This window comes from Marmota monax, unplaced genomic scaffold (assembly GCF_021218885.2).
Source record: "Marmota monax isolate L192 unplaced genomic scaffold, Marmota_monax_Labrador192_F-V1.1 WCK01_AAM20220418_F8-fsc00063, whole genome shotgun sequence".
Taxonomy (NCBI): Eukaryota; Metazoa; Chordata; class Mammalia; order Rodentia; family Sciuridae; genus Marmota; species Marmota monax.
In genome coordinates, this window is record NW_026693726.1 from 7,317,996 (window position 1) to 7,343,933 (window position 25,938).

At 36.0% G+C, this 25,938-nt stretch overlaps 1 long non-coding RNA gene across 1 annotated transcript in view; it reads right to left on the reverse strand.

The window, feature by feature from the left end:
• LOC131424795 (uncharacterized) overlaps positions 1 to 7,977 on the reverse strand; it is a 178,634-nt gene extending 170,657 nt beyond the window's left edge. Inside the window, exon 1 of the long non-coding RNA XR_009228324.1 lies at positions 7,626 to 7,977. This is a non-coding gene — a long non-coding RNA (uncharacterized LOC131424795). The remainder of the gene's footprint in view (positions 1 to 7,625) is intronic.
• Between the last annotated feature and the right edge of the window lie 17,961 nt (positions 7,978 to 25,938).

Genomic DNA, 25,938 nt, shown 5'->3' on the forward strand with positions numbered 1-25,938 from the left:
CAGAACTGAAAACTGGTGCTTCATGGGTTAAACTATTTAGTGTTGCCTAGTTCTTGTCAGATTTCCGCCATTTCATAAAGCCATATTTTCAGTCATAAGCAAGTCTGGTCAAAGAGTACAGACGACTCTATTAAACCAATCATAAAAGTAGCTCAGAGTTCATCTCTACTGATAATGATGGCATCATCTAGCACAGAAAACTCTCACCATCAATTCCTCACCCTCCCACACCCCAAAAACTTTTCAAGAGATAAATATGATCAAACCCTGCTTTAAAACACTGACAGGTTTTCCACTGCTCTTCAGAGGAAACCACCATGCTTATCTTGACCAAATGTTCTTACAGTCCCTGTTCCTGAGCCTCACTGTCTACAATTTGTCCCTATTTCCTTCTGGCCAATTCTCCTCCTTTCCTTCACAGCTTTCTTATTCCATCTCAGCCAGACAGTCTCTGTGCTCCTCATCCCAAGCCCCTCTCTTTTGTCTTCCCAAATTCCTGCTCTTTCACCTGGAAATCCAGAGTTCCTACTTGAAGTCCAAAGAATCATATGATTAGAGGGTTAATATTTATTTCCCTAAGTAGGCTGTAATACCATGAAAGTAGATCTCAATATCTCTCTCTCTCTCTCTCTCTCTCTCTCTCTCTCTCTCTCTCTCTCTCTCTCTCTCTCCCCCTTCCTCCCCCTGTCCTCTATGTGTAAGATTAAACAAAATTTTAAGGATTTACCAGAAACTTAATAGATATTTGTCAAACAAATGCATGAATGAATGTCCACAGTCTCTTTTGATCATGATTACATCCTGTTGCTCTATGAACATATGTTCTTGGGTATTCTTTCAGGGCACAATTTGTAACACTCGTCAATGCTGCAAAAGACTTCTTGCCGCTTCTCTCACCAGACCTATTTCTCACCACTCCACATACCCACCACTCCCTCCTCACTAGCATACCAGTTCTGCATCAACTTTCGGTGCACACTCCATCTACCTACAATTCTCTCCTCTGAACTTCACTACCACTACACTGTCTTCACTTGGTCATTTTTCACTTATTCTTAAGGCCTAATATGAAATGTCCCTCCTGAGAAAAACATTCTTATGCAATCCAAGTCCTACTCTAGTGGTTTCTATGCTATGTCGTACATATACTTACTTGATCACTTGTCAAATGTTATTTGAGTTTATTTCCAAGTATAATTTTAGCTAGTTGAGGGCTAAAAATACATCTTAACTTTCATAAGAAATACTTGGTGACTTTTCAATAATATATAAATAGCTTTTAATAGGACCTTTAAAAATATTTTCAAGTATGTTCTCATAGTCTATTAATACTAAAATGTAAAACACATCGGTAATTCAGCATAAAATTTAAAACATTGAACAAAACTGGAACCATTTTCTTTTACTGGAGAAGGGAGTGGTGCTTGGGATCAAGCCCAGGGCTTTCTTTGCACATGCCAAGCAAATACTCTACCTCTGGACTATATCCTCAGCCCAAAACTGGGACTATTTTAAATGGCATTTTATTTTATTTGTGAGGAAATAACACAAAAGGCACAGTGTCGACATTAACATAGTCAATCAAGCAAGTGTCAGGATCATCTGTCAATGACTATCAGTGATCAAAAGTATGTCAATGTATAAGGACTGAAGTGGTTCCTTTTATGTCTCCAAAAATCACATCATCTATGAAATAATGCCACACAAGTTGGCATAAACCCAAGTTAACTCTCCCGTGGTTCTTCTGTTTCTTTGTTAAAAAAAACTTAAGAATGATTCAGAGTACTTGTTTTTCATAGTTTTCCAATAAAGCCTGAAGAATGATGCTCATATTTTGGATTTCTTGGCCAATTTAAGTGTTTGTGTCCAAAAAAAAATTTAAAGTTATCAGCAAAGTTGTTAGTGCAATCAATCAAGACTGTATTATTTATTTTTCCAAAATGCGTGAACCATAGATCTAAAAGAGAGTTTTGCTCCAATAGCTCAAATGTGTTATTAATAAAAAGAATCGTAGTTACTCTACAAGATGCTGCATGGGGGAAAGCTTTCATCCTGGATTTTCCTGGCTAATTCAGGAGACAGTCTTTTGCACAGGAGGACTCCGCAGTGACAGGAGTGTGATGACAGCTCAGGTCCAGCTAAAGGAAAACTGTCCCATTCCCCTTGCCTAGAGTTTTTCCTGACACAGATTATGTCTGTCCTTCCTGCCATTAGGAAAAGAGAAACTTCATAACCAGCCAAAACCAAAAACAAAGAGAGATATGATACTCAATGAGGACCTCTGAAGTATTGCAAACACTGACAAAATGGTTAAAATGGTGAAATAAAAAGTAAAATGCAATGATACAATTCTTAAATATCATAAATATTTTAAATAGGGAAACAAAATTGTAAAGTGCTTTCAGGTTTAAAATAAATATTAATGGAATTTAAAATAAGGGTTGTCAAATGAGAAAATATGCAGGAGCCACCTTGCAGGTAGGTACTGGCAAGTAATGGTTTCTGACCAACAAGAGCTGTGGAGGTCTTCTGGAAGGCTGCTTAAAATGGTTAATCTGCTGGGGAGATGGGGTGGTGTGCCCATTTTTAACCTTGAAAATTTAATCCTTTTCCATAAGTAGTCCAGCCAAGTGGTGTGATAAGACACAGAACACTGTGCATTCAAAAGCCTGGACCATGGTCATTGATGACATATGGCTTCCCTTCCTGCCCTCAAAGACTACCCTCAGGTCTTTGATATGAGGAAGAAGTCAGTTCAGCTTCTGTCTTCTTCCAGCCACTGTTATTTGTGATTTCCTGTTTTGCATCCCTGAACATAATCCTAATGAAAACTGAAAGTCAAGAGAAACTGTATGTGATCAATACTAAAGCTTAAAATGAGCAAAATTCCAAAATTATAAAAGTCATAGCTTAATACAATAAAAATACACAGCCATTCAGATGAAGAAAATAGTACAAAGACAAATTATAGTGTATGAATACTGGTGAATGTAAAATAAAATGTCAAACAGTGATATGACTAAGAAAATTTGACAAAAGGCAATTGTTTAGGTCAAATGCATTCAGTAAACAGTATCAAGACCAATCTGGATATTCAATAGGGTTCACATTTCCACTCTAAAGTTTCTTTTTAAAGGGTCTCCATTCATTGAGATTCACTCATAGATAACTTCACATCAAAGGTCATTGTATAATTTCATGCAATTAATTAACTAACAGTTTTATTCCTCCTTCAAAGCAAAAACATGCAACTATCTTTAAGGAAAACAGATATGTTCATAAATACAAATACCCCAAACAAGAATGTATAAGAAATTCACAGAGGGATGACTTCCAGGCACATATTAGAAATTGATATCACATTTTCTTTTAGGGATGCCAATTGCTAATAGCTGTAATTTTTTAATATAAGAAACATTACCTCTTAGCTTAAGAAATCCAAAATTCATTTTGTTCATTATTGGAAGCAAAATAATATATTTGTTAAAAAGTCCCATGTGACATTTTTTTCTGGCCGTAGTTTGCTTAGAAATTTAGGGTTTAAGAACTCTTTTAAGTAAAATGCAGCCATTGGAATGACTATTCTCTCCATTTTGAAGTCTACAGACTCCCAAGTTTTAAAACAAAAGTGCATTTGTATCGGGAGAGTAAGAAATTGAAGTGAAGCTGAGCTGGAAGTGCTCCCAGGCACCTGGTGAACATATCTGAGGGTACAGAGCTCCCAGTCCCAGAGGACTAGCTCCTTCCTTTTCCCTCATGCAATGTAATGAGCAGAATTGCCATTAAATTCAGGCTCTTTTAAAACATGCCACCTTTTTTCTAAGTCTCTTAGAAATACAATACAAAGAAAAAGGTATCACCAAATTTTGCTGATTAGCATATTTCAAATCAAGATGATCATTTGAAGACAAAGGCACAATCTTTTCTTTATAATGACTCTCTTGTTTGAGATATCATAGCAATTTTCCCAACAGTTTATTATTAAATACGTACACCCATACCATTGTTTGAAAAGAAAAATGTAATTCTGAACATTTCTTACCCATCCTCCAACCTCTTAATTCAGTCTCTCACTTACACAATATTGATGCTCAAGGTTTATTTGGTTCTTATTAGGGAAATAAATCTATAAAGTAAATACACAAATATGTTTTTCAAGGTCTGTTGAGTCTTAATCCAGGGTCTCTGCGGTTTATAAAACCATTGCATCTCTTCTACATGGGCCCCTCCCAGCTTGCCTCACCCAGGCCTCCTGAACAGGCTACAGGTGCTGTGTGCAACTTATCCCCATGAATTAAACCACAGCAATATGGAGGAATGATCCCCTTCCACTGGCACATCTGGACAAACAGAAGCTGAGGACCAGCAAGGGGAACCGTAGGATAAGACTGGAATAGGAAGGGCAGGGTAAGGACACTGCCAACAGCACAAACAGGTAGCCACCAGTAGAGTCACTCAAAACTTCATTAACTAGAAGTCAAAGTAGTAAAACTCCAAGATAAGTGGGAAGAAAGGGAGCTGATACAAACAGAGCGCTCAAGATTCAGCCAATGCCTTTCCTTTATCTGACTATAGATTGACATGTGTATGCTCTATACAAGTGTGCACACAGTGGGTCGTATCTATTGTTTGGAGGAGTAGTGTGCACACAGTGGGTCATATCTATTGTTTGGGGGAGTAGTGTGTTCTGTGTGAGTAACTGTTCCCAATAACTCAAGATCAATTTCATAGAGAAGTTGGTTATGTGTGTGTTAAGTGTTAAACACTTAACTTACATGAAACCTTTTAAAAAATGTATCACACTTTGTTGTGTTTTTAAACAAAGTTCACCGAAACAACCTTATCTTTTCTGGGGACGTGGGATGATAGTTGAAATATAGCTAGGCCCTATCTTTAATATTAATATAACCATGCATCCATGGAATTCTGGGCCCCAAGTGCAGATTATTGGATCAGAGGACTGCTGATGTCAGAGAACAAGGTTCCAAAAATAGGGAAAAGGATTTGTTGAATTTCGGTAGAAAAGTAAACAAGGTCGTGGAAGAGAGAGGACAGACAGAGGAACAGAGTGTGAATGGAAGCCTTTGGGGGGATTGGATGGAAAGGAGGCGAGCAGGCACTGAGCATTTGGAGGACACTCAACAAGGGGATGACAGGCAGCCAGAGCATCAGGTGTGGCATGACCCCTAGTCAAGAGCAGCAGACACGGGGAGAGTATGTCAAAGAGGGAGCAAGACCACCCCTCATGCAGAGGCTCTCCTATATCCATGGAGAGATTTCTTTTGGTATGTGAAAACAAAGTTAACATATTCAGGTTTTAAAATGGTAGGAATGCCTAAGTCTAAGCCAATGTCACCTCCTGGACCAGAAGCAGGTACAGGAAGAATTTAGCTGAAAACAACACAATCCAGTAGTTCTTTTTGGAAAAAAATATTGCTTAATTTGAACTACAGTTTAATACAAAAAAAAAAAAAAATCCATTTCCTTCTCAACATACAAAGTCATAATTTTGGCCTTGTAAACAGCGAGGCTGGTAAATGTTGGGGGAGTTCTGGCAGCAAGAACTCACCTTCAATATTTTGATTAGTTCCGCTTGGCTTGTGCAAAATTGCCCGCATTAAATAGGGCAATGCCTTCACAGTGACTTAGCAATTATTCTAACATTATATTGGCCCCCAAACTCAGATTTTTTACCAAACAAATGTTTTAAAGAGATTATCATTAGATCTGAACAATTTTATTCCCAATAAATGTTATGAATTCAGTGACTCTTAAAACACCGCCTGGCCAGAATCCATAAGCAATAGAATTATTCTTAGGCTCTCTCGGTAGAAATTTTCCCCCGAAGATCACACTAATTCAAGCAGGCATGAAACAAAATAATTCCAGATTGAAAATTGAGGATTTATGTGTGCAAAAATAAGCCCAAATATGGCAACAAGCCTGTTAGAAGTATAATAAAATTGAAATCTGAAAATTCCAGTTAGGAGGAATAAGTTCAAGAGATCTATGGTACATCATAGTGACCATAGTTCATAAAAAAATGTATTTTACACTTGAAATTTACTAAAAGAGTAGATTTTACATGTTCTCATCACAAAATCGCAAAGTCTGTAAGGTAATTCATATGCTAATTAGCTTGATTAACCAATCCACAGTGTATACAATATGCCAAAACATCATTTGCTCTGTAAACACATACAATTTTATGTTAATTGATAAAATAAAAATAAATAAAAGAAAATGCAAAGAAATTACAATGAGACATATATACAAGTGGAATAAAACATTAAGAAAGTAAGATAGGCCTGGGGTTGTGGCTCAGTGGTAGAGTGCTCGCCTAGCACACGTGAGGCACTGGGCTCAATCCTCAGCACCATGTAAAAATGAAATAAAGATATTGTGTGTCCACCTACAACTAAAACATAAATGTTAAAAAAGAATGTAAGATAAAGCCCTATATCCATAAAATTCTGCACATAGTTTCTTACATTTTGTGCTCTATCACTGAAGAACATATAAACTACCTGAGTTTTAGTTAGCTCTTGCTGTGTAACAAACCTTTCTAAAACATGGTGGCAAAAAAAACAAAGACTGATGATTTAACATGATTCTCTGGTGGCCTGGATAAACTATCTGCTTCTTTGATGCAGGCTGGTGTCACTCATAGTCCGTGAGACTCAAGCCAGTTGGAGTCTTTCCCTCCTCAGTCTCTTGAAGAGGCCTCTCCCTCCAGGAGGAGGGTCTCAGCTTCCTTACAACATGGCAACCAGAGTCCTAAAAGTAGAACTTCTAGGCCATTTGAGGGCTAGGTCTAGAACCGCACAGCATCACGTCTGTCACATGATACTGGCCAAAGCAAATCCTCCCAATTCAAGGAGAGAGAAAAATAGATTCTACTTTTAGATGAGAAGAAGGACATGAGGGCATAGTGAAGGGAGAAATTGAGAAGCATCTTTGAAAATAATCTTAACACACTGGGTGATATATAATAAGGTTTCATCTTCCTCTAGGTAGGAATAACTTGCTATTGCATGACTTAGGGCAAGTCCTAAGTAAAAAGAACTGCCAATCACTTTGTTCCTACCTAAGAATAGAATGGCAAAAAGCTAGGGTGTTAAAAATAGCACATTATCTACATATATTAAAACCAGTACCCACAGTGCCTTTTTCACTATATTATGGACTTTGGACTAAAACAGAAAAATATTTTTAAAGGCATTATTACTTGCAGAATATAATTACATTTATTAGTATAATCTATAAGTATGCTTACAAGAATCCTTGATTAGCATAGGAAATTATTATATTTATTAACTATATTATATATTTATTATCTGTTATTATATTTTACTATCAAAAATATAATAAAAGAACTCCAGTAGATAGAGCCATCTACTGACACCCAAACTCAACATGTGGATAACTGAACCCATCTCTGTCTCCTCCCATATTCCTTATGTCATCCTATTTCCTACCCACAGTGTGATAGTTCCTTTCCCATTTGTGCCCATATACTTCACCTCCATTTACATATGAAAATGACCAGGCGATTTTACATGTTTGTAATTTTATATACCCAGTATACAATAAATATACTTTTGTACCATGATCTTTTTACTCACCCTTTTGTTTCCACATTAATCCATGGTATAGTTCTTCATTCATTCATTGTTGTTCATTGTATTACTGTGCAACCAAATGTTTTCTTTTCTCCTGATGGATAGTTCCATTTTTTCATTCTTCTAGACAATGTTGAAATGACATGTCAGTTTTCACATTCGGATGGGCTTGTATGAGAATTATTCTGAGTTGTTGTAGTTTGGATCTAAAAATATCCCCTAAAGAGCTCATGTGTTTGGCAAGGTAGCAATGTTCAGAGGTGAAATGAGAGCTGTAAACTCCTCCATGCATTAATCTATTATAATTTGAATGGACCACTGGGTGGTAGGCAGTGGGACTTGGGGGCTGGCACTGGTTGCATGCCCTGGACTATATCTGTACCTGATATCTATCTATCATCTCCTTCTCTTCCTTCTCTCCCTCTCCCTCTCCACCCCCCACCCCCATCCCCCACCCCACCCCCTTATCTGGCTGCCATAGAATGAGCAGCTTTTCTCCACCACACCCTGCCACTCTGATAGACTGCCTCACCTCAAGCCTACAGCTAGGGAGTGGGCTAACTATGGACTGAAACTCTGAAACCATGATCTCCAAATAAACTTCTCCTTCTCTAAGTGGTTCTTGTCTAGTCTTTTGGTCACAGTGATGAAAAGCTGAGTAACATATTTGTATAGATAAATCACACAACACATGCATGACCATATTATCAGATATTGCCAGATGTATACTAACGGTATATAAGAGTCTCCATTGCTTCATATACTTACCAGTTCTTTGTATTATGGAATGTATACATTTTTAATTGATAGATAGGAAATTATATTTCATGTTTATTTTTTTCATTTCTACAAAGTTCACAACTTTTCACCAACTTGCCAGCTAATTGCATTTTCTATTCTGGAAGCAACTTATTTCTATCTTTTGCCAACTTCTTGATGGAGTTGTCTGATTATTGTTTACTAAATTGAAGGACTTCTTTATATTTACTAATTAAAAACACGGGAGATTATATATTCTGTGAATATCTTCTGTAAGTCTTTGGCTTTTCTTTTTTATTTGTTTGTTTTTAGATAATCTTGAAAAGACTTTTTTAAATTTTTATATGGTGAATTCTATCAATATTTTCACGTACAAGTCCTATCTCAATTTAAAAAGACTTTCAAACTTCAAGTCCATGAACTTATTCTATATTTTCTTCTTAAAGACTTTTTTATTTTTCACATTTATATCCTCAACTGACCTGTAATTGGTGTTTACATGATATGTGATACTGGTTCATTTTTCCCCTTAAAAATGCTCAGCATCAGGCTGGGGTTGTGGCTCAGTGGTTACAGCACTTGCCTAGCATGGGTGAAGCACTGGGTTTGATTCTCAGCACCACATAAAGATAAATAAATAAAGTATTGTGTCCATCTACAACTAAAAAACATTTTTTTTTTTAAAAAATGCTCAGCGTTATTCATTGAGTAGTTATTTTTTCACCACTGATTGACAATGTCACCCATATGTCCATTAGATCAATTTTCATAACTCTGTTATTTTATCTTATCTTTCCCTAAGCAATATTTATATATTGATAGCCATGAGACCTATATTGATACCTACATATACTGATAACTGTGTACCAAACTGCTCTCAACCCATGACAATATTAACTCATTGAATTCCCACCCAACTGAGGAAACCAGGGAGGTTGATAATACAACTAATAAGTGGCAGAAACTGATTTCAAACCCAGTTTGGCATCAGCATTCATGCCGTTCACATCAGGATGTTTATGATGTTTTATTATACAGGCTTATTTTTGCTCAAGTTTATTAAGTTATATTTGCTCCCTGCTCCTTTTTTCTGGTAGCAAATTTCTTCTTAAATAATCTCTTAGTGGAGCTTAAGTGTGATTAACTCTTTCTCTCTTTTTTTATCTCTTTCTCTCCTGCTTATGAATCTGAAAATGTTTTCATTGTCTCTGCTTTCTACTCATTTTTTGAGGAAAGTTTAGCCAAGTGTACATTTCTAATTAGGTCATTACTTTCTCTCAATGTGTTAACAATATTCTGTTCTCTCTGTGTTTTCTTTATCACGGCTCAAACATCACATATCAGTTTGCATAATTTCTTTATATTTCCTTTGCTTTTAAAAATCATCTTGGTCTTTGGCATTATGTATTTATACTAGGTTTTGACAATGTATAGATTCAGTTCTATTCGTCTTGAGATTCATTACATTTCCTAAATATGAACGTCTATTTCATAAATGTATGAAAAGTTCATGCCTTAAATACTGCTTTCTCCAAATCTCTCCAATTTCTCTGGAACTTTGACTAGATATATCTTTAACTTTTTATTTATATTACTATGTCTCTATATGCCCTCTGGAAATGTGCTTTAGGAAGAGTCTTAGAAATTTCTTGTAAAACTAAATGAACATCTAGCCAATAACCTAGCTCTTCTACTCCAACAGATTTAAAAGAAATGAAAATCTATTTCCAAAAAAGACTTATATAAAAATGTTCATGGCCACTTTGTTCATCATAGCCCAAGTCTTTGAACAATCCAATGTCCACTAACAGGAAAGTAGATAAATGAATTTTGACATTTTCAAACAATATAGGTGAATTTCAAAACAATAGTATTCAAGGTAAAAATAATCTACATTAAGCAGTGCATTCTTTAAGATTATTTATTATCCATTCATATTTTGATTTATTGTTTTAGAATAGGCAGAATTTGTCTGTAAATAAAAAAAAAGAAAGAAAGAAAAAAATAGAACAGAACACTTGTAGCCCCTAGTAGTGGAGTTGAAGGTGAAGATATCAGCTGCTGAGGAAGGGTATCAAGTAAAGGAAATGTTCTATAGCATTATTAAAATTTAAGTTGTACAGGTGTGTACATTGGTCACATACCTAATGATGCATATAAAATTCCATTGTATGCAAATTGTACTTCAATATGAAAGTATAAGCAAACATTTTTATTTATGGTGAGTGAGTGCTATTTACAGAAATGGATATAGTGTAATGTTTTGCAATGTAGTTAAGATGTATTTTTGAATTGTTTAGGTGTGAGGAGAACTCAACAACTCAATTTGCAAGCATCAAAAACACGATAGGGCTGGGGATGTGGCTCAAGCAGTAGCGGGCTTGCCTGGCATGCGTGCGGCCTGGGTTCGATCCTCAGCATCCCATACAAACAAAGATGTTGTGTCTGCTGATAATTAAAAAATAAATATTAAAAAATTTTCTCTCTCTTTAAAAAAATTTTTTTAAAAAACCATAACAATAAATTGATAAATAAGTTAGACATATTTTAAAGCAAATGTAACAAAATGTTAACAATAGTAAAATTTTTAGATATTTTATGTAAAATTCTTTCAACTTTTCTCTGTGTGAAAGTTCTCATGTTAGGGGAAACTTGCTTGTCTTGATTATACTATCTTGTTTCTTTCGTATGTTTTGACCTTTTATATTTTTAATTATTTTGAAAAAAAATTATGGTTCCTATCTGAACAGTTACCTAAAATTCCTGAAGATTTAATTCATTGTTTACCATGTCTGATGACTCCCTCCTGACAGACTGCTTCCCCGGAGAAGAAGCATCCTGTATTGTAAACTCACATTTGCATGGGCTGGGGCAGGCAGAGTTTCCCTTTATTTATTTATTTATTTATTTATTTATTTATATTTGTTTTCTTTTGGACATCTTTGTGTCCCAAGATTACTTCTAATATGGGACATTAAAAAAATTTTACTTTCATTCTCAGCACAAAATGTTCAAGATCAGACAGATAGTGTAATTCTACCAAAATCTTAGTTATAATCACTTGTTGTTTTTCTTACTTTAAGTATGTCTATGTTCAGGCCCAGAATAGCTTTCACCTTCCTGGTGTAGCAGACAATTTTTTTCCTGGCTTCCATTTTAACCGCGAGATAAGACATCCAAGAATTCCCAGATTTGTGTTGGAGTTTCATCCCAGCACCCTGCCCATTAATTCCAGAGCCTTGGTTACCAAGATAGACAACACCTGCTGGAGCAGCAGAGGTTTCAGTTTTATATTATCTTTCACTTGGCCCCTACAGATTTAGCACCCTTTTCTACAAACTACAAAATTTCTAGTGTAGCTGGGAGCAGGGGCACACACTTATAATCCCAGAGGCTTGGGAGGCTAAGACAGGAGGACCGCAGGTTCAAAGCCAGCCTCAGCAACAGCAAGGCACCAAACAACTCGCAGAGACCCTGACTCTAAATAAAATACAAAATAGGGCTGGGGATGTGATTCAGTGGTTGAGTGTCCCTGAGTTCAATCCCCAGTACCAAAAAAAATTTTTTTTCTCGTGTATTATAATAAGAAGATCTTTACACTTTTAATCCCTCATATAGCTATAAATTGAAGTTAGTCATTACATGCGAACAGATTGACCATCACTACATGGGGTCTTAGACTGTTTCACTGATGTCATCAATAGCTTATATAACACTTGCTTTAACCATAACTTATATAACACTGGTATATAATCAATAAACAAATACTGGATTCATTATTTCAGTTGTAAATTGAAGATACATTCAAAAAATATAAATTAAACATTATGAATAACTATCCTTTATATTGAAGATCTTATTTAATTCTCACAACAAACGGTAGTAAGTTAGGTAATAGTAGTCTTACAAACTAGAACATCTAGACATGATAGTGTTAAGTTAATTTCTAACAAACAGTAGGTTTGATTTCAGAGTGTTCTTTGCTTCTAGGATCCACATTAAATTGAACTAAAAGAGGAAGAACTGAATAAATAATTAAAATATAAATTAATACAATTATTTAAATATCCTTAAAAGTTTCCTGCCAAAGGTTTTACTTTGAAACTCTCTAGTAACCCCATAAAATGTAAAATATCCTTCTATACATTTAACTGAGCCAAAATATTTCTGGCAAATATTATAGACTCGGAGAAACTATGGATATATAAATAAAAAGTTCCTAGAATTCTAATTTGTCTGGAATAACAATAATAACTAATTTACAAACTATAAAATTCAAGCTTAATAGGATTAAATGAATTTCCGGAGATCAGTTTTTCTAGTATGTCTAGAATAGAGTGAGTAAAACCTTTTACCTAACAATTACACCAAATAAATAAACAATTACACCATATTCACCAAATTGAATATGGGGTGGTAGTACATGTAAAAATTAATTAAAAAAATATTTATAGTAAATTAAATTAAAAAATAAAAAGTGTCCTAGCTGGGCACGGTGGCACATACCTGTAATCCCATAGGTTCAGATGAGGTGGGAGGATCATGAGTTCAAAGCCAGCCTCAGCAATGGCGAGGTGCTAAGCAACTCAGTGAGACCCTGTCTCTAAATAAAATACAAAATAGGGTTGTGGGTGTGGCTCAGTGATTGAATGCCCTTAGTTCAATTCCCAGTACCCAAAAAGTAAAATAAAACAAGTCCAAATATCAGCTACAGAGTAATTGTTAAGGAAACTGTTATATCCTTCTAAGAGACTATTATGCTTTTATTATACGAGAACAAAGTAGAAATTAAAAAGCATTGGAAAACTCTCATTGAGTTGAAAAAAAGCAACAGGAAAATCCAGAGGATGTTTACCATTTGAAATATGATATATGTGTAGAAAAATACTGGAAAAATTATGCCCAAATAATAATAGTAGTTTGGGATTAAGGTAGCTCCATTGCTATAAGCCATGCCAGGGAAGATGTGGTGGAGCAAAGCTGCTCAACTCATTGTGTTCAAGAAGCAGAGAGAGACTGTAAACCCAGCAGTTTGGGAGACTGAGGCAGGAGGATCACAAGTTGGAGGCCAGCCTCCGCAATTAAGCCAGGCTCTCGGCAATTTAGCAAGACCCTGTCTCAAAATTAAAAATAAGAGGAGCTGGGGATGAGAAAAAAAAAAAAAGCAGCAGTAGGGGATGTGGTGCTAGAAGAAACACATAGTCCCTTCAACTAGGTCTCACCTCCAACAGTTTCCACCACTTCCCAATAATCAATTCATCTATGAACTTGGCAGTGTTAACTCAGGGGTCAGGTTAAAGCTCTCATCATCCAATCACTTCCCAAAGCCCCACTCTGAACCTTGCTGCATTTGGGATTTTCAACACATGAGCTTTGGGAGGATATTCCATATCCAAACCATTACATATTCCAAGTATGATTTCTGACCCTGAAATTCATGTTCACATTTACTGTGTGGTTTTGCAAAATGCTCCTGATGGAAGTAAACTTAAAGCAAGACCATATTTGTGTAGGACAATCGAGTGCTTTGCATCCCCCAGTTTCCCAGGAAAGATATTGGTGTGGTTTGCCTTGGGAAGCCGACATCTTCTGCAGCCTTTATACATTTGTGGAGGAAATCCCCTGAGGGTGGTAGAGTTGGCACCACCACGTCTTGACTGACTCAGCTCCTCATTCACTACCCATTCCCTCTGCCTACATTCTCATTCCCCATTTTTATTCCTTTCTCTTGTATTTTATTGAGCACAGAACTGTGTGTCAGTGCATGTGTCTGAGTTAGAAAAAAAATAAACTGGGTATAGATCAGTATATTCCAACCCTTAGCAAAGCAAAACTCTTACATGTAAGGACAAACAAACACTAAATTATTTTTAAAAATTATTTAAGCTATATTATTCATGTTTGTCTGAAACATCACACAAATCCTTTTGGAATGTACACAGTTTTAAAGAAAAGCTTTGGTCAAAAATTATTTCTTTCTTTCTTGTTTTTTTTTTCTTTCCTGCATGTTCATTGAATTAAAAAGATACCAAAATGATACTTATGAGTAGCAAGATGCCCCAGAAATCTGTCATCTAAATGTTGGTCAGAGTAGAAGCCTCTGTTTCTCTCAGAGAATCACACTGCACTGCATGAGGGTTAAGATAGTTTTGAAGAGTCGTGGCAAATCCACCTCCCTCGACACAATCAGTCCATCAGCCTAATCCATATTCAGGATTTTCAAAAATGGTAGTTTTCAGTTTTGCAGGCATCTAAGAGTCTGCAATGTACTTTGTGCAATGAAATAAAACATATTTTTAATATTTGGCCGAGACTTAAATCCTCAAGAGCCAAGATTTCAGAGCAAATATTTCCACATTAATTGAAAATTTTATTGTCAAATATATTTCATGGTTTATTCATGCAGAGTAGTGCTTCTTGTCTTTCCCCCATTCATTCCAATGATTTCACGGGGAAGCCAGAGGCTATTTTCAAAATTGGGGTGACATTTAAAATCAGGGTGACATTGTTTTTCTCACATGCAAAAATAATGATTTCTTCCATTATGCTGATCTTCTCCACTGGGTGATTTTGCTCATAATAATATCTTCCCTGCCTAGCTCACAAGATTGTTAGGAGAATCCATAGAGCAGTAACACATGTGAATTTGCTATATAACTGTAAAAAGTTTTATAACTATTATAGATTGTTATTACTATTTTTCATTCAAAATAAAACTCAAGTATTGAGTACTCATGGAACTCAATTGAGGAAATTAATTTTGAAGTGTACATAGAAAGAAGAGAAAGAAAAGAAGAGAGAGAAAGTCTTTGATTAAAACACAGATCTGGGGTAAGATCTGTTTTCACATATACTATCTGCTTAATCTTTTGCAAGTTACATAACTATAACTGATCTAAGACCCAATATTTTTAATTTGTAAAACATAAGAATATTTTAAGAATATTTTCATAAGATGGCTTTATTAATATATTAAAAAAATTCGTGTGAAGTGGTTGCTATATAGTTAATGCTTACTTGTTGGCCATTATTATTTCACTAGAGTACCATGAAAAAAATGGCCATATCTTTTTAATGCAATCTTTTTTCATTCTTTAAACAAATGTTTATATCAGGCTCTGTTCTAGGCAGTGAATGTTCAGCAATGAGAAAAGACAAGGTTGCTGCTAAATAGACAATAAATAAGTGATTAAAGTAATTTCAGGGAGAAGGGGAGAAGAAAGCAGTGTAAAAAGACTAATAAAAATTAATCATATGGCTACAGTAGTGCCGAGCCGGATGCAGGTATTTTAGTCAGGGTAGTCTAAGACAGCCATACTAGAGGGTGGCGTTTGACCTACCAGTTGAAGGATGGGAAGGTGTCAGGACACATGTACCAGCTATGCAAAGATCTGAGGGAATAACAGTTAGGACACGGAAATAATATTTGCAATGTGCTTGAGACAAAAACTAACATCTTGTATTTAGAAGACAGGAGGGTCCGCATTGTGCCTTATGCACAGTGATTGACAGGAGAAGTCATGTGACATGAAGGTGAGGAACAGAGGCTGCATCATGTGGGGCACAGTTGGCCACTTTGGAAACTAGATGGTATTCTAATGGCACTGTAACTTTGAATACTATAGATTCAAACTCAGGGTGGCTTGTAGCTACTGCCAGAGGCAGTACAGGTAGTATTTCTCTTTATCTTTGCCTTTAACCTTCTTGAAATGGCTCATTAGCCTCTGATCTCCAATCTCCCGTCTCTCTACCAGGTTCTGCTGGGTCATCCTCATCCTTATCCCCTACATGTGTATGGTCCATGAGTTGAGCTTTTCCAAGCCACAGTCATGAACAGGGATGCTGCATGGGCCACTCACCTGTATCCTGTTTCTTGGCTCAGATCCTTTTCCACCCAACCCATCTCTCATATTTGTTTTAAGATTAAGAAGAGGACCTTGTGAGATCACATACACACATAAAACAAATGTTATGCCTATCTCTATAGGCACTGAACAAGCCTAAATTGATGGGTCAAAGCCATCTTCTTTGCAAAAAGTTGATTCACTATCTTAAATGAATTGTTTTTGTGATACTTTAGGCAAGTGTAGAAGACACTTTTTTTTTTTCAGACCAAAACACGATGAGGCATGTCCCAGAATTCTCCTAAACTGACTCACTTTGAAATTCAAGGAATTCTTATATTCTTTACAATTAAAGTTTCCAAGTTTGTCATTTTCTCAATATCAACAATAGTGAAACTACTGGAGAATCATTTTCTTTAAGAAGCAAAACAGCTGTTTGAATTTAATTGCAAATAGAACATTTCCCATTTAAACGGAGCACTCTATTGTTTCTTCAGTGGGGCGGCAGGAAAACAATGCAAGTTTCTTACTTTTCTACTCACATTTGCCTCTATCCAAGGAATGAGCCATTCACAAAGATGTTTATAAGAAGCCTCATAGCAGATATGAGAGTAATATTTAGGGCAATTTAACCTGGCTCAACCATGCTTTATTTTGTGCTGACAAACACAAATTTCAGACTTATGCATGTCTTATAAATGCTATTTAGGTTTCTTGGACTTCAGAGAATACCTTAAAAACAGATTTTGATGAATCCGGTGAAAATAAACCAGATGCATACAGATTAAAAGCATGTGAGAAAAAATATAGAAGAAAAATGTTTCAGAAAAAACTCAGTTGAGATCATTTTGAATCCAAACCATTTTAAAAGTGTTCTTCAAATTTTGTGTTACAGGACTCTATTAGTCATATTTTTCGCCACTGTGACTAAAAGATCTGACCAGAACAATTGTAGAGGAGGAAAAGTTTATTTAGGGGCTCACAGTTTCAGAGGTCTCAGTCCATTGACAGCCTGCTCCATTCCTGGGGGCTTGAGGTGAGGCTGAACATCATGGCAGAAGAGTGTGGAGGCTCACATGATGATCAGAAAGCAGGAAAGAGACTCCACTCACCAAATGCAAATTACAGACCCCAAAGCCACGCCCCCAATGACCCTCCTCCTCCAGCCACACCCTAACCTCCTTCAGTCACTACTCAGTTAATCCTATCAAGGGATTAATTCACTGATTGACTTAAGGCTGTCATAACCCAGTCATTTCTCCTCTAAACCTTCTTGCATTGTCTCACACGTGAGCTTATGTGGGAAACCTCACATCCAAACCATAACCAGGATCTAAAATTTAAAAAATGTTTAGGTACCCAGATAACATTGGTTCCCTATATCACGCATAGTAATATTAAGGCATCCCACCATGGCAAAGTTCTTTGTGATGTATTATGAAGTCCCCTGTGGCTGAGGATTTCTATAGAAGCCATTCTCATCCAGCTAATCTCAATGGTGGCAACTCACGGCACCTGTGGTGTTAATAGTTTAAATCCCTTTTAATCAATCCACTTTTTAGTGGGGTAAGGAGTGAATAGTGCCTCTCTGACCCCAGAGAAATGTGGAGCGCTTTGAAGGTGTTCTGTCTTCTGGAATGGTATTTTTGAAATTCAGATATCTCAGACTCAGAATATATCTTTGGACTCCCAGAGACATAGGATATCAGTGTGACAATGTTGATGTTGTCTCAAAAGTAAATATAATCAAAAACATGAAAGCACATGGCAATGCTTGGTCCTAAAGTGGCAAGCCTCATTGTGTGGTTTGGTGTTTATATTATTTCTTAAATATCTTCAAACAGAAAAATAAGAAATTTTCTTCGAAGTGTATTGCACCCCGAAGAAGAAAACCAAAAACTGTACTTCAAGAAACAATATTCCGGAAACTAAATGTTTAGTCAACTTCATGATTTTGTGAAACTCTGTCTTACTGTGATTTTATCTGCAGGATGCAAATTCACTTTAGTGTATCCTCCTCAATAATCACAGAGATAGTTAAGGAAATGGCAGTAAATTTTTGAATAGATAAATTAATAAGTTTAGAAGAGGATTAATTTTTAACTAGAGTTAGAAATAAATCCAAGATGTCCATCATTCACCATCTAGCAACCATGCAATAATCTAATAATTAGTTCTTGGTCCTGAATTTTCTCCTGCTGAGTTTTTAAATTTACAAATGTGTCCATTGGGTGTTCACAGTGTTAGTCTATTAGAAGATGGTTTGACCAAGAGCAGAGCCTTGTTAGTAATTACAAGACTATGTGGCCTAATCTTTTTCTCCACAACTTTTTCTCACTGAGATTACTACATTGACCATGAGGTCCACTAGAGAGCTACTGACAGAATGAATAGGCTCAGATATCTGTGGAAACTTGCTTTTCAAGACAATTCTTCAATATAAGACAATGGCTAGATTCAATACATATCTGTTCAGGTGAACTATACACAAAACAATGTGACTAGGTACTTAAAGAATGTGAATATGTTTGAGACATCACATATTCACAAAAAAGTGTATTTGACAGCATGTGTCCACAAGGAACTCACTAAGTGATCACAAATGAATGGAACTTTAAGCTAAGAGATGGACAAAATACCTTCAGAACATCTTCCAGACACCTGCTGGTAAACTTTGGGAGAAGTAAATAATTATAAAGTTTTTATGCTTGTTAAGAAGATCTTTTCAGAGTAAATAATAATAATTTTATCAAACATAATCCCAGACACTTTTGGTTCTAGTGGCATAAAATTTCTTTTTGTACTAACCTTATATCAAGACAGTTGAAAAGTAGTTAACCCTGTACTTCATTGTGGGAAATTCCTATCACCTTTATATTTCTAAATAATGTTGTTCCATAATGACATAGGTACTATGAAACTATTACTATTCTTTCCTATGGTCCCATAGAAGTTATTTTATTCAGAAATACCTATTAACTAAGACTTGTATTCTTATACAGTACAATGGAAATCGATGTTTTTAATCCTGTCCTAAAGGCACCTGAGATCTCAAAATGCCTTCTAAAAAGTTTTCCTAAAGCATAAAGCAATTAAAGTCAATCAATCATCAAATGTGTATTAGTCTTTATCACTATAGCTAGAGACGATACAAACATACATAAATATGTAGTTTCTCCTCCCAAGAAGCTTACAACCATAGACAGGTTTATAACCAACTCAACTAATAAATACAGGGTAAAGGGAGAAAAGGGGAATGATTGCCTCCATCTCAATGTCCCTTTCTACCTGCCCACAAAGGAAGAGAGATTGTGAATGAACAATGCAGGAGAACTCTTCTGGGCTTTGTTTTATCAGCAGAGGAGACAGAATAAAGGCTGTGGCCATGTGGTAGGCAGACTTCTCAAATCCGCTTCAGAGGAAAACCTTCACGTCTGAGGCACAATCTCCTGCACAGATAGGAACAAATGGGACTACAGGAGGAGCCAGGATGACATCAGCTATTACTTCATTGGTGTTTTATTAAGAATTGCTATATATTACAATATCTTAGCATAAAGCCAAGAAGGAAAGAGCTAAGAGGAATAAGTTAACCAAAATTCCACCTTGAACCCCCAGCATAATATTTGACCAGAAAATAAACTCTTTGTGTTTATCTGGGTTGTCAGAAAGTTATTATTTGCATTTCCCTGTGACTTTAATTAGAAAATGGATGTGATTTCCATGTATTGCTTTTGTAGATAATATTTATAGGTGCCTATCCTTTGCCCGGCTGTCTTAAGAGGAAATGCCAGAAAGTGAAGAATGCCTGATGACATGAATGAATTCTTATATAAATAACACCAACTACCTACCACTTGACTATGGTCACTTGAAAGACAAACTATAATTTTAGGACTTAACTCAATGGTTGATATTTCATGATGCTCTGAATTATTTGTTGAAGAAAGAAATGAATATCTAACCACGGTTTTGAAAAAAAAATTTAAGGTGTTACTCAGTATCCATAATCAACAGTCTTTCAGGGCTTATTGATGAACCAAGAAGTCATTGAAGTGTATGGTCTGTGACTGCATCTGTAACATCTCTTTTCATCAATAAATGAAAGATAATCTTTCAAGATTGTAAGATGTTAGGAGATTTAGCATAGACCTGGTGATAGAAAGATGACCTGAAAGCACAACCTAAATTATTGCTATTTCTCAATATGTAATCAAGATTAATGATTATTATTATTTAGTATTATATTAATTTCAATATAATCTTAGTTGATGACTGATAATAAATCTTATTTATTGTTAAATATTAGCTTAATAAAATAATATTGCTTGATCTTGGTGTTATTTAATATAATTCAACATTATTAAAATAATTTCAGGGAGTGACAGGGACTATAACGCAATTCTTTTCGAGTTCTGGGAAAATAACATTTTTTGTTGTTATTTTTTAAACATGATTTTTTAGGAGTGTACAGTTGATAGGGACACAGGGAAAAGAAAAAAAGAGATATGTTTAGAAAATTTTTTTAGTGGACTGTTTCTTAGAAAATAGTTTCCCAGTCTTGATTGCACTTCATATTTCTGCTGTTTTTAAAGTATACAGGCAGTTATTGTGTAGGAAGTCCCTCAACTTGGGATAGATAGAAAATGATGAACCTATATTGACAAAATCACACTTCATATTTTAGTCCATGCTTAAAAATCAGCCTCTAATTCCTTGTGATACACATCTGTCACTAAAGAATGGAGAGAGGCTCTGTTTTGATAATTTCTAAAATATGAGTTTATTCCACAATTATTTTGACAAATTTACTTCAGGGAAAAATTTAGAGTGTTTGAAATGGTCCTCAAATGAAGGATCACATGCATAAGCACCCTGCCAAGTGTTTTGTCCATAACAAAGATCTAATTGACAGGCCATATTCAAGTATAAGTGTGTGGCTATTGATGTTGTTGGTGGTTTTCAAAAAGGAGAAAAAATATGCTTTTATCAACTTTTCTTTGTAAGTTTTACTTTGACAAGATTCTAAACTTGCAGAAAAGCTACTTGTATGTACATTTGCCTTCTTGATTCTCAAAGTGTTTATATTTCACTTCATTTGCTTTGACATTGTGTGTGTGTGTGTGTATAGTATGTGCATGTGCATACATATGTGTATGTGGATACATGTATATATGTGTGTGTGTGTGTGTGAGTGTGAGTGTGTGTATATATATGTATTATTTTTCAGAACCACTTGAGAATAAATTGAAGACTTATTAAAATTCTTTTTAAACTTTTGGATTTTTAGAATTGCTATTATCTAATTCACAGTCCAGAGTCAAAATTTTCCAATGTTTTACTACTGACACTGATAGCTCTTTTTTCTTTGTCTGTGATCGCAGATTGCATTTAGTGTCATGTTTTTTTTATTCTGTTAATCTGAAATAGTTCTTCAGCCTTGCTTTGCATTTCTTGCCCACGATTTGTTTGAAGTGCCCAAGTAGTTGTTTTTAAGTGCAATTTGAAAACTACAAGGGACCTCAGTTGCCTGAAAAGAATTGCCTTGTCAGTTCACTTGCGCCTCTGGGATGCCCAACATCAGATAATCGCTTTAACTTCAGACACTCTTTCCTGAACATTCACTGGTAAGGTTTGCCCTACATTCCTCTTGCTTCATGCTCTGACTACTTGGATCTTACTTGTACCTCTGCCTGCAATGTCCTTCCCACTACCACCTCTATTCATTGGCAATTGCCAACTCAGCATGTACACTTGAATCTCACTCCTCTGATAAAGTTCTCACGACCTCTGGGATATAATGAGCACCCCTAGACAGCTTACACTGTCAGCCCTCAAGTGTCCCAGTGCATTCACGTATCTGCCTCACACTCCTGCATGCTAAGTTTCTCGAGGGCAGAGACTGTGGCCTCTACTGGTTTTATATCCTTCATGCTCTTTGGTTTAGAAATTACATACTTTCCTACCACGTTAGTGAGTGATGGGTAGGGGAACTCTAGGAGACCATAAGGAAGACGGTCTTGGATATTAGGATGGTAAACCTGAGAATCAGCATTGGCTGAGCAAAGGAACCAATGAGGAGGGATTCCTGTAGCTATAGAAGAGAGAGAATTGGATCAAGTTGAAAAGGAGGTGGTAGGAATAAAAACATGGGGCTTATTATCAAAGAAGAATGTCTAGAAATAAGAGTGAAGGTAGATGTAGCAGAAGAAGTAAAAGAAAGTACCGAGCTTGCTGGAGAAGGCAAATTGAAGCTGCTTGTCGTGTATACACACATGTCTATCAAGAAGTCATTTACCAAATTCTTTTCAAGTTCATAAGTTTCATGTTCAAAATTAGATTTTAAGCTTAAAGCCCTACCCAAATACACTTAAACAAGGCAAATTTAATCTGAGAGCCAAATCGTCTTTATTTACATTTTTATTGGAAACTTGACCTTCACATACAGTCTGGCAAAATGTAGCAGCCCTTGGTCATAGTTAATTTTAAGTAACTAGCATAATTTTAGAATTTCAAATAAAGAGGGATGTTAAGGGAAAGACTTGATAAGTGTCTTTGTTTCTGTTAAGTAATGACAAGGGTCAGATATATTTCCCCAGGTAGCTTTTGTAGGAGCAAGAGCAATCCCCCATACCTCTTTTCATTCTTTTGTGGACTCTGGCTAGAAGTAGAACTCGATTAATACAAGAACAGATCAACAAGAGAAAAGCATAAGAGTTTTATTCCATTTACTCAGACTTGGGGATCTAGTCCCACGTATAGTCCAAAGAAATGAACAAAGCATGATGCTTTTATGTCTTTTAGACAAAGAACAATATATGGACAGGAAAAGTGGGTCTCTAGACAGGAGTAGCAAGTTCTAGGGATGTTACTATGAGATATGTGGAGACGTAGGGAGATGGAGACACAAGTGGAGGCGCAGGTTACTTCTTTGTTCAGGTTCACTGCTGTGCCCACTACCAGTCCCTGGTGATCAAGGTAGTTCCCTGCCTTGCTGTGTGAAGGATATCCTTCCTGAGGATTTCCATGGCTTGCTGCATGTAGGAAAAACCCGGGCCAATGGCTCTTTCTGAAGTTAGTCCTGCCAGTGATTTCAGCTTGAAATATAACAGTGGACATACTCCTTCATTAAGAAAAAATGTTTTTAGAAAACCGTTGTTCAATAGTAGTAAATACCAACACCGTAAGCCAGCTGGATATGAGACTCACATTGGGCAGAGTCATCTCTTCCTTCCGTCTAGGCCCTCCTTTCACTCCCATCTAGGCACTTGGCCCACTCTCCTGAAATCTTTGCTGACTCAAACTAGCTCCTGGACCCCCTGCAGGCCTATATTACCTTGGGCTTCCCTCCCCAGTCCAAATAAGCCAAGGTTTACTGTTGATAATGTCTCTACCATCCCCTTGATGAAAACCAGCCTATCCTGAGCCATTAGGAGTTATTCTATTGATGATTTTGCTAAAGCGTGTACTAGGATGGAGATCAGAATGGCCTCTCTTGGGACTTTCTTTTCACATTATTCAGGTGATTCTTCAAACTACCTAAAGGTGAAAGTTTCTGTTTATCCCCCAAACCCACGAGAGTGGGTCTAAGTGGTTTTTTTTTTTGTTTTGTTTTGTTTTGTTTTTTAGAGTACAGCTATGCCAAAAAAATCAAAATAGTGAAATAATGATAGTTGATATTTGTTGAATGGCTACTACAAGCCAGGCATTGGCTACTCAACTTACATTTATCAATTTCATTTTCATGACAATCTTATGATCTACTTTAGTCTCCCATTGCCTATATGGCCTTTGTAGTAATAAGCAGGATGGGCTGAAGGTAATGATTGAGGTACACAATTCCAGATACTATGTGGTGCATGGCCTCCCAAAATTTCCAGGCAAGATGGCACCTACAACTTCCCTCCAGCCCCATAAGACTGCAACATGATCTTGGCCAGCCCCTGAGGTCCACCTACCTGCTGAGTGCCATGCGTATAGAGGTCCACTTGCCAATTCTTTTGTTGTAAGTATTGCAGTGTCCTTAAAATCCACACAAATTATTTCATCATTTTACTATGAGAACCTTATAAAAATAAATGAGAACCTAATGAAAATAAATAGATTGTAGCACTACTCACTACTAGTCAAATTGTGGGAACAACAAAAATATCTATTGCCCAATTAATCAATGGAGAATATGTGAAATTTAGACACAATGGAATATTATCCCACTTTTAAAAAGAAGGAAATCTTGCAAGATGTCACAAAATGAACAAATTTTGAGGACATTATAGTAAGTGAAACAAGCCAGTTACAGAAAAAAAATACTGCATGAACCACCTTATGAGGTATCTCAAATACTCAAATTTATAGAAAGAGAATAGAATGAATGGTGACTGGCAAGGGCTGAGGGAGCAGGAAATGGGAGTTGGTAACGCACAGGTATAAAATTTCAGTTATGTAAGACAAGTAGGTTTAGAGATCTACTGTCCAATTGTGACTGTAGTTGGCAACACTATATTGTACTATAAAAAAATCTGTTAAGAGGATAGATCTTATGTGTTCTCACTACAATGATAAATAAAAATATATACCTTTTTATTAAAAATGTATATATGTTTGAGATATATATGATATTGAAACACGTGACATTAAATTTAAGAACTATTTTTCATGCTTTTCAGTCTGCTGTGTACACATACACACATACACACACACATACACATACACACACAAATACACACACATACACAAATGATCTACCTTTAACAACATACTACAGCTACTCATTTTAACATATATTATGTGTTCTCAAGTGTTCTTGCAGCATTAGAAAAGGATATAATTTATATAATGAGGTAAACTGATAGGAAGAAGGTTGTTTTTCAACTTAATGTATATTCTTTTGCTCTGACACTTGATTCAACGTCTAGTAGCTTCTGATACTTGACATTTGATAGCATATCTTACTATATCAGTTTTTCAAGCTCTTATTGACAGCAGGTGCTCTTTCTACCCTTTGGATCTTATTTTATAGTTTTTTTTTTGGATGAACGCAGAGTGTATTTCTACAGTCTTCCCCTTCCCTCTATAAGAAACACTAAACACAAATTCCCATTAAAAAAAAAAAAATTTTCCCTTCCCTGTGTCTCTACTTCTACTAGTCTCATCACAAGATTAAGATTAATTATGTATACATCTAAGTGAAATATATATAAGTGAAAAAATATATACACCAAATTATGTATGGAAATATGTATGTGTATATATATTTTTCTACATACATATAATATATATATACTTCTATATACATTACATTATATATATATATATATATGGCTGCTTTCCCAAAACCGGAAAAGAACTGTAGTGTGGGTAGCCTCACTACCTTCTCTATCAACCATGCACTCAAAGACTCAATCTGACGGATTTCAACGAAATGTCTTTGCTTGTCAGTATCATGGTAATGACTCAAGAGCAGTTAGACTATACGCCTCGGACTTTTCTAAGCACACAGCTGATCCCGTGTTCTTTTCCATTTTATGAGCTGCTATTGACATTGAGATTTTCCGCATCTTCAGAGCCATGATGCTACCTCTGTGGGAAGGACCAGCTATTTTAGCCAATTGAGTCAACAAAAAGCATGCCTAGAACATCCTCTGGTGGTGACAGTGGGAATTAACAGTTTCTACACAAGGAAAGGATCCTGGTCCAGCCCCATTCGCCAAGAC